This window comes from Hydra vulgaris, chromosome 01, assembly GCF_038396675.1.
Source record: "Hydra vulgaris chromosome 01, alternate assembly HydraT2T_AEP".
Classification (NCBI taxonomy): domain Eukaryota; kingdom Metazoa; phylum Cnidaria; class Hydrozoa; order Anthoathecata; family Hydridae; genus Hydra; species Hydra vulgaris.
Genome location: NC_088920.1, coordinates 20,824,986 through 20,836,228, shown reverse-complemented (window position 1 = coordinate 20,836,228; position 11,243 = coordinate 20,824,986).

Here is an 11,243-nt window from a genome sequence, read left to right as displayed (position 1 = left end):
ACTTTCCAAGGTTACGTTTGCGTATTTAGGAAACTCACCTTAAACTAAAGTAGTTTCAAGGTGAGTTTCCACTCATCCATTTTAATTCGGGAATGGGAATGAGAACGGAAAAAAAATCACACGAGCATGCGCAGTTTTCTTTGTTTGTCTTTTTTTTACCTTTCTTTTCCTGTTCCAATTTCCCTCATTTGTTTTTTTTTACCTTTCCTTTCCTGTTCCAGTAGAAAAACGGATAATTGGAAACTCGCTTTTCAGTTTCGTTGTGATGATAAGTTATAAAAAGCTCAAAGTAGACTCATCTAAAGATCATCGATAGAGGTAAAGGTCATCAAAATGATCGTCAAAAGAGGTAGATGAATAAAATAAATTCGTATCATCTGCAAACATTCAAAAAATGTAAAGACTTTTGAATGTTTTACTATTTGTATTAGTATCACCGTCAATTATGACAAACTGTTGTCCATTATCTTCATATTGAATCATTTAAAAGATTTTTTTATACAAATTTTTTTTTTTTTTTTAATTAAAATTCAATAATACAAAGTATCAAAAGCTTATACAAGGTCAAAAAAAGCTCTTAATACGAACTTTTCCCCAAACAAAATAATTTACCAAATTGTTTTAGAGGACATTTCTTTAAATTCGCAAATAAAAAGTTTTTTGGTTTGTCTTTGTTTTTTGATTTCTAAATTGCTTAACTGATGTCAAATTTTTAACAAGTGAAAAATATGGGAGAAAAGAATAAGGAATAACTGCTTTCACTGTTCTTGTTTTAAGAAATATATATAGATGTGAGTTTGTCAGGATATTGTCTATGGAAGTAAATGAAGTTGAAGTGACTAAGGAAGGTTTATTTATAAATATGAGCATACCAAGCTGAAATGAATTTTCAAAGAAGAGTTTGTGTTGGCGAGTTCATTGTATTTCGAACTGTCCATTTTCACATCTCCTTGTAAAAACGACGTGAACATTTCTTTTTTGATGTAATTTTTGATAAGAATCTGTTTCAAATAGTTAGAAAATTCATTAATATTGTCACCTAGTGGTTTAAAACAAGTAGTTACTTTTATGATTAGGACTTTATACTTTTTTTTATTAGGACTAATAATTTATACAGAGAGAGCATCAATGTCTTTTATTTAGGTTGTGTGTGTGTGGTTTTTTAGGTTCTCCCAAAAGTCCTTATATTTATATAAACTTTAGCCACGCCTCCTTGTTTTTAAATTTTTATTTTAAAAGAAATCATTTTAAAATTAGAAATTTTAAAATTTGAATTTGTTGGAGAAGATTTGTCTGCACCTCCTGTCCCGCAAAGTAGGTGATTTTCAACTTATAGTCAGTTTTTTCTTGAATATAGTCGGCTAGTCATAGTACATTTCTAGTCATCGTACTTCATTGTACATTTGACACATTTCAATTATTAGAATTATAGATTTGAGAAGCTTTTTTTTTTTTATCATTATTTTTTACAGATTTTCCCATTCCCCCTCATTTATTACTAAAATTATCTCCTGCTCACTCCTTTCCTTATTTGCAAAACTCTTTTTATAATACTTAGCCATACTTAATTATAACGTACTCACATACGTTGCTAAATCTTATGACATATTCCATTAGCTTTTTTCTTGTATCTAGTATTTTGTTCGCGTATTTTTTTCTATTCAACTTTGTTATATTTACAGTTCACTAAGTTACTATTCCATGACACGATAAATAATACAATATAAAAAATATATAACATAACATTGTAACAATACTTTCTTATCATGATAATTAAAAATGCTTATTTCAAAATATAATTATATTTCTTTAAATGTAAATATAATATTGTAAAGAAAATTCGTAGATGACTAGGGAGACTTGTCATTGAGTACCCATTGAAATGTTAAATAAAATTTAGTTTTTATAATTATATATGTATATATATATATATATATATATATATATATATATATATATATATATATATATATATATATATATATATATATATACAGTACTGGAAAAAACATTTGCAACCAACATCGAACAATGCTAAAAAGTGTTCCTAATTTTACATGTCTTAAAAACGAAACGAACTATACTACCACAGCAAAAAGTTCAGGAGTTGGAGTCATAGCATGCCATGACATGAGCAATCAGCTGACAGGTGACAGCACACAGGCAGAATTTCGTTGACAAGTGCAATTTTGCAGCGGACAAAACAAGTGCAACTTTTTTGGTTTGTTTCATTTTCTTAAGTCTGGTCCGTGTCAACGTCACGAAAGTTTTTTAATAATTAAAGGAAGTATCCAGAAGTTTCAAGAAGTTTCCAGAAGCATGCAGAAGCTTCCAGAAGTTTCCAGAAGAAGCATCTGGAAGCATCCAGTAGCATCCAGAAACATTCAGAAGCATCCAGACGCATCCAGAAGCTTCCAGAAGCATCGAAAAGAAGCATCTAGAATCTTCCAGAACAGGTTCACACAGGTTAATTTTACTATATAAGAGACATTTAAATCGACATGTAATTCAGTCAGTATATGGAAGTCAATCAGTCAGTATTATCAAGACAGTTTATCGAAGTGAGTTTTATCAAAGTGTTTTATTGAAGAACATCAATACAAGAAGTGAAATATAACAAGTGTTTCATTACATCAATACAGTCCACATCCAACCAAGACGTTGTGTTCCACAGAGCATTATTGTATCATCACAAGGTAAATGTAACACTGTAAGCCTTGAGAAGTGTGATTATTTATTTTTATTATTTTTATGACTTCAAGTGCAAAAATGGCTTCCGACAGTCTTGGATTGGAACTAAGAAAGAAAATTATTGGCCATTACGTAAGTGGAATGTTACAAAAAAGTATTTGTGATAACTATCGCGTGAAAAATGGACCGTATCAAGACTATGTTCCAAATATCGTTCTACGGAAGTTGGCAGCAGATAACCAAGGTGGAAGATCGCGTTCCACCACTTCTAGAGAGGATTCAATGATCTTCAGATCCGTCAAGAAGGATCCCTGGATATCATCAGTCGAGATACAAAAGCAATTAGAGCCTGTATTGGACCGAACAATCAGACGACGTGCTGTTGAAGCCGGATTGTTTTCTCCACGCCCTGCAAAGAAACCGCTGATTTCACTAAAAAACCAGAAGAAAAGACTCCTGTTTGCTACATCTCATATTAACTGGTATGTGCAGAAATTGCGAACTGTCCTGTTCAGTGAAGAATCGAAGTACAACATCATTGGGTGCGATGGCATTTGTCGTGTACGTCGACCGGCCGGAAAACTCCTCGATTTACGCTACTGCCATAAGACCGTGAAGCATGGTGGAGGCAATGTAATGGTCTGAGGGTGTTTTTCTGCTAATGATCTAGGTCCAATACATCAAAACGATGTAATAATGGATCATTTAATGTATAAAAATATTCTGAAAGATGTTATGTTACCTCATGCTGAATGGAGTATGCCAATAAAATGGGTTTTTACAAGACAACGATCTCAAACACACTGCAAAAGTAGTCAAGCAGTGGTTTCAAGACAACCACCTATCGGTGATGGATTGGCCGCCTCAATCTCCGGATCTCAACCCTATCGAGAACCTGTGGGAGATCGTCAAACGCAGAATTAATCGTGAAGGTGTTCGTAATAAGGATCAACTGTTTGAACAAATCCAAAAGGCCTGGGTAGCGATTCCACGAAGTTTCATTGATCACCTGATCGAATCTATGCCTTGAAGATTCAAGGCTGTGATCGACAACATTGGATTCGCCACGAAATATTGATAGCGAAATACAGCTTGGTCAACATTTTGTCGAGTTGCACTTGTTTTGTCCAGAACGAAATCAACTTTTTTTAATACTTTTGATTAATTTATTAATTTTCGTGTGCAAATAATGAACTTTGTGATGAATAAAACTTGAAGAACTTTGTCTCTAAACAGTTACATAGTTATTTCTCTAAATTGAAAAAATACAGCACTTTTATATAAAGAAACTAAATTAGCATTATTTGGTTGCACTCGTTTTGTCCGATACTGTATATATATATATATATATATATATATATATATATATATATATATATATATATATATATATATATATATTATATATATATAATATATATATATATATATATATATATATATATATATATATATATATATATATATATATATATATATATATATATATATATATAATATATATATATATAATATATTATAAAATAATATATTACAGATATAATAATATATAGTCATAAATGGCAAAAAAGTCAGTGATATATATAAATTTTTTAGTAGAGAGTTTTCTATAGTAACGTATAGGTAGCGATTGTGCGGCCGTGGCGCACTGGATAGAGCGCTTCCTTTATAAGCAGGAGATCCAGGTTCGAAACGAGCTCTGGACAAATTTTCGCGTCAAGGTAAGGAAGGAGGCGTGAACTTCCTGGTTAAATGCACTTCCGCGGTGTTCTGTGACAAGACCGTTAGGACTTCTTGGGGCACCTAAAAAAAAAAAAAAAAAAAAAAAAATTTACAGTGATATAAATCGTTTTATGATTTTTTTTTTTTTTTAGTTATGATTTTAGTTTTAGTTGACAGGAATAATTATTGTTAAGTAATGTTAAATATTGTTTCAATATCGGTATTTTTAGAAATTATGTTGTTATGTAGGTACAAAACCCTGAATGAAATAGAGTTTTATGAGATTGTTTCTTAAGCATTGTTTCTTAAGCAATGCAAAGTTACCTGTTTGTTACCTTACGAAAATTTTAAATAAATATATTTATGTTAATTTTTTAGATTTTTATATATTTTAATTTTTAAATATATATATGTTTTTTTTTTTTTTTTAAATAAATATATATAAGTCTAAAACGCCAAAAACAAAATAGTGAAAAAATAAAAAAATTGAACCCCCCTCAATTTTTTTTTTATTCAATTTTTTTTGTTCTTTAATCCTTACAAATTCGTAAAATATAATAGAATCTTTACAGAGTAAGTAAAATTAAAAAAAAAAAAAATTACAAAGTTACGTTATACAAAAAAATATATAAAGTAAAACTGTAAAGCATTAGAAATTACTTCAAAAAACGCGGAAAACTTGCAGAAGACCGACGGTCTTTTCATCAAGAAACCGCTATGCGTTACTAATATTTTTGGATGCTTTTATTTAAAATAAGTTTATATTTAAAAAAAAAAAAAAATGTTATCGGTTTTCGGCAGAATGAGAATAAAAATCCAAAATGCAAAAAACAAAGAATTCAGACAAAAAGAAGTTTTTAATTTTTTAATTTTATTTCAATACACATAAATATAAGTAGGTACACGATTTGCTATATAGGTAATATAGTCGTTCAATTGTTGATATATAAGCTTATCATTTGTTTTTGTGTTTTTGTTATTGCTATTGTTTTTGAGTTATTTAGAGTTTTTTGAGTTATTAGAGTTTACATTGGTTTCGGAACAAAGTAAGTTTTATACATAGTTTTAAAAGTTTTTGGGTTAATAAAAGTTCATAAAGTTGTTAGTGTTTAATGATCTTTTAGAACGTTTTCAGAGTATTTAAGTTATTCGATTTTTCCATTTGAGTATTTTTTGATATTAATTTGATATATAGATATACCACGGTACGAAATGGAAAAGTGCGAGAAATTAGTTTTTTTAAAAGGTACGTTGAAGTTTCCCGGTCCTCTGTTATGGTATCTAATTTTGCTATTTTGAAAGAAATTCTTTAAAAAATGAGAAGGAACAAGTCCAAGTTTATATTTGAGCATAAATAACAAATTTTGGAATATATTGATTTGATATACATTTAATGCTTTCAATTTTTTTAAAAGTGACTCAGCATGCGAGAGTCTATCCTTATTAAAAACTATTCTTGCAGCATGTTTTTGTTTTCGATATAGTGTGGTTAGTTTGGATCTATGAGTGCTCGCCCATGCAACATTAACGTATATGAAGTAGCTTTGTATAAACGAGAAGTATAGAAACTTTAAATTATCATTGTATATATATTATCAAGTATGGAACTAGAATTGTAAAGGATACCAATGATTTTTGATATTTTGGTATTTAATACATCTATATGTGATTTCTATGAGATGTTCTCATCAATAAGTATCCCTAGAAATTTAGTTGCTTGGGTTCTCTCTATTTCTTTAGTATCTATATTTCGCGAAGGTAAATCGGGTGGTATTTTTTTAAGATTAGAATGAAAAAGAATGTATTTGGTTTTTTCTGTGTTTTGCTATTACTTGTTTGTTTTTTACAATCTGTTTATTATTTCAAGTTCATTATTTGTAGTTTCATAAAGTGGTGCTAGAATCAAACCTTGGGGGGACACCGCATTTTATTTTGAGTAATTTTGAAAATATTTTTCCATGAGCAATAACGCATTGTTTTCTGTCTAGTAAAAAATTTTTGAACCAGTTTAGTGCAACACCTTTTATCCCATATTTTTCCATTTTCCTAAATAAGATAGCGTGATCTACCGTGTCAAATGCCTTAGATAAATCAACAAATACTCCAAGGACGTATATTTTATTATCAAAGGAGTCATTTATATTATTTATAGGATCAAGAATTGCGTGTTCGGTTGAATGTTGCTTTCGGAAGCCAAACCGTTTTTCATTTAGGCTTTTGTTATTTGTTAGATATTTATACATTAGAGGAGGCTATTTATACATTCATACATTTGAGGAGGCTAATTTGAGGAGGCTACAAACTTTATAAGGTCATAACTTTTGAACAATGAGAGATTATTAGTCTAGTTGAGAATAGTAAAAAAATATTTTATCAACTTATATCTCTTACTTTTGGGGTAGAAGGGCAAATATTCTTGGGCTTTTTTGTTCCCACGTTCCAATTATTGCAATGTTTTGCAAACTATCATTATATGACATAAATGTATATATATAAATGTTTGTTCCATGTCTACATTGAAGTTAGCATTCTTAAACAGCAAAAAATGCTTGATACGCCCCTGCTGAGGCGCAATCTCATTTTTAGTACATGTCAAATAGGTTTATGGTGTTGTTCTTGAGTTTTCTAGGTGTTGTTCTTAGCTCAATGTAGAGTGTAAAACCTGAAAATAAAATGTTTAAGTATTGGAAGTTTTTTTATTCCATATTTCTTATTTTTTAATTTTTATTATTAGAATAACATCTTATTGACTTTTTTTGTGCCTGCAATCACTATTTACTTTACTACATTATTTTTTCAAAACCATCATTCAAAATTAATCATCCATTAAAATCTAAATTATAAAAAAACACAAAAAATTCCTTGCTGTTTTTGTTTCTAACTTCTTTCTTTTGCTCGTATGTGCCATGATGATCTTCAAGCCAATGATATGCACACATCGTGTCCGTTGCACTGGCCATTATAAATTAAATGTTTTCAAAGTTAAGAATATGAACTTTTGAACGTGGTGCGATTACATTAAGATGGTTGATTTTTAGAAACAGAAATATACTATAAAAACAGTTATGTAGTTCTTGCTTCTAGTTTTAATTATTAATTAGAACGTAATGCTTTTTCTTAACACAATAGTGACAGAACAACTGGAACAACACAAATGATAGTATTTATCCCAACTTGTTTCATTTTTAGATTAAACAATTTCATTTTCCCATAGCAGATCCATAGGCGAAATAAGGAACTTTAATCTAAGAGATTTTGAATTTTAGAAACATTTGAAAGGGTAAACTTAGAACTTGTTAGAGACTTAAATTTGTCACGAAACACTAATTGCAGAGAATGAGAAAAGAAAGCTATTTGTTTTGCAGTTATATTCAGAGATTCATTAAGATCTGTATCATCTTTGACTGAATCTTCTTACAATGATGGATTAGCTTTTTTTAATCCAGAGGAACGAGAATATATTTTTGTATAATTTCGTACACGAACAGGGCTCGTTTACTGGTTGGAACACTTTGAGCCGTAATAGCCTGAGAGAAGTAAGGAAGAATTAACTAGTAAGATTAAGTGTTAGTATCAGATTACTAAAATTTGGACAGATGTCCAGTAAAAAACTGCAGCTTATGTAGAAGAAGTAGGCACACATATTCCTTACTATTTTACAACTGTCTAAGTATAGTCCTTTGTATTATATAAGTTCGCGTATAATTGAATATATTGCGTTAAAAAAGTCTAACCAGTTGAAATTTGTCGTTTTATTCAAGAACCGCCCCTCTTGACATCATGATCTTGGGTTAGAGAATCTAGCCAACTTGAGTTTGTCGTTTTATTTAAGATTTCTCCCTGATAACCCTGCCTAAAAATTATCCTTTTTACTTTTACTATCATGATTCTGGGTTAAGAAATCTACGTAATTGGAATTTGTCGTTTTGTTTATAGTTATTCTGTTGCGATCTTGGCCGAAAGAATTAACTTTTGACAATGTGATTTTGTGTTAAAAAGTCTAACCAGTAGAAATTTGTCGTTTTATTCAAAAATCGCCCGTTTTGACATCATGATCTCGGGTTTAGAAATCTAGCCTATTGGAATTTGTATAAACTTTTACAAAATGTATATAAATGGCTGGGGCAAGAAGAAGACAAATTCAGCCCTATCGCCAAGCACCTTCAAAACAAGAATATAAATAACAAAAAAATGTATTACCGTTATCAAAATATAATATATGCATAAAATACATATATAAATGCAAATATAAAAAATACTTTACATGTAAATATATAATTTTTTTTTTTATAATTTCTATTTATTAAGAGTTCGAATTTAAAAATAAATAAAAATGAGATAAAACATGAACATCAAAGAAAGGTAAAATACCAATTCAGATTAAAATAAATAAATATGATCAAAAATAAAGTAAATAACAAGTAAATAAAAGGAGTGATTACTCCTATTTAAAAGTTTCAGAAGAAGTCTAGTTCGTTGTCAATTATCAAAAGTTTAATTTTTATTTTATTTTTAAATTGATCAAGGGGAGGAATTTTTTTTAACTCATTATCCAATAACGTGTTCCATAATTTAGGTCCTCTGATTGCAATCGAGAACTTAGTAGCGGAATAATATGCTTTTGATTGAATATAACTGTTATTAGAAAATCTTGTTGGGTATAAATGATTTGTTTTTCAAAAAATGAATTAAATAAAATGGGTGCCATTTTATTATCTCCTTAGAACATAAATATAAGAATATGATATAAATTAAGTTGAAATACGTCGAGTATTTTGAATTTATTAAAAATAAATTAAGTGTGCGAGAAGCGATCCACATTTCCAATAATTCTTACAGCGTGTTTTTGTTTAATTGAAAGCTTTTTATTTTTAGATTACATTAATGCTGCACAAAAGCAGCGTTACCGTAATTTAGATAGCAATGAATAAAAGAAAAATAAATAAATTTCAAAAAAGTTTGGTTTAACAACTGTTTGGCTTTATATAAAAGGCCTATATATTTTGAGATTTTATTATGGATTATACGTATGTGCTCTTTCCACGTTACATTTTCATCTAAAACTACACCTAGAAACAACAAAGAACGCTCTCTTTTGATATAAGAATTATTAATAAAAAGCTTACGAATTTTTAAAGAAACGTTGTCTTTATCATGAAAACGATGGAGGAAAGTATATTTTGTCTTTTTAATATATATGGACAATTTATTTGATATAAACCATTCACTTAGTTTCGCAAGCTCTTTGTTCATTGTTGCAACTTAAATATTAATATCTTTATTAGAATAAAATACATTCGTATCGTCGGCAAATAAAATTGAGTTTAAGATATTGAAAAATTTACTCAAGTTATTTATATAAATGAGAAATAAAAGAGGCCCTAGAATTGATCCTTGGTTCTCAAAACAGAGTTGTTAAACGTCAACTCATTGATGCCATTGATTGAAATTCTACCTGAAACATACGAGAATGTCGAAGCGTTAAATATTATTCAAGTGAATGATGTGGAATTTTACATTTCGTTTAATCTAAAAATGGGTAGAATCATTTTTGGATTTCAATTCCGATTGAGCAAGATATTCTAATAGAATGCAGATCTTTAAGATCTTTGGCACATTGAAGGAAAGATAGGTCAAGTTTGTTGCTAATGGCTCAATTTTAAACTTTGCCTAAAATTTGTAAATGTAATCTAAACACTGTTAATCAATATGGGCAGTGCTCGTTTTAGATGCGACTCCCCCAATCGAACTCTATCTTCTTCGTGGAATTGATAATCATCTTTTCGAAAAACTTATAGACTTGTTGCCTGGAGCCAAAGAATAACCAGTTGAGTTGTTTCACCTCCAGCCGTACCATGGCGGACACTTTAGAAGCAATGATTGTTGTAAATTTTTTAAAAAACAAAGTGTTGAAAAATGTTGAATTTTTTTTTAAACAAATGGTTGAAAAGTTTTGCGTCTATGTAGTCTTTAGTTTTACTGAAACTCTAAGAAATTTCTAAAAAGTTATTTATTCATGTTTTAAAACAAGGCTTTCTTTTAGCGTTGTTCCAAAAAATGAAGATAAATTAATATTCCAAATTAATTTTAAATTCTAGTTATTATCCAAATAATAATCTATTTTAGCAGGTAAATCAAAGGGTCTGTTTTGAGACGAATTGACTTGACAGGCGTCAACATCAATTATCTTTAATTGTAGATCAACGTAACTTTTTTGCAGTTTATGAGTTGACTAAAATAATCAGTTTTTTCCTTTTCTTTGTCAGTCTCTTTTTTTTTATTTTATTGGTCTTTACTTTTTCATCTACCGTTTCTTACCTATTGGTCACTTCATCTTTATTGTTATTTTCTTTTTCAACTTGCTTATTTTCTTTCGTTTGGTATTTCCACAATTTTGTATCCGCAAACACTAGTTAGATCATTTTGTGTTCCACCTTCACTTTAGATTGACATTAAAAAAATCACTCATTTCTAATTATTTATTAAGTATATATCGGTTTGTTATTATTTGTCTCATTTTTCTTAAAAGTTTATTTCCATTTTTTCTTTTCACTTCATTTCTTTTTTCAGCTGGATCTTTTGAAAAAACTTTACAAAAATGAGCCTTGTCATCGAAAACCATGATGCATTTCACAAAAATACAAATAAATGTTTTGGTTCTTAATAAGATAAATATTTATGTGTATTTATAAATATATATTTTGACTTTTATACAAAAAATTATAATTATTATTGCAGAAATTTGTTTTTTCAATCACAATATGTGGTGTGTATAAGTGTGTGTTTGTTTGTGTGATTGTGTGTGTTTTTGTGTTAAAAACGATATTATG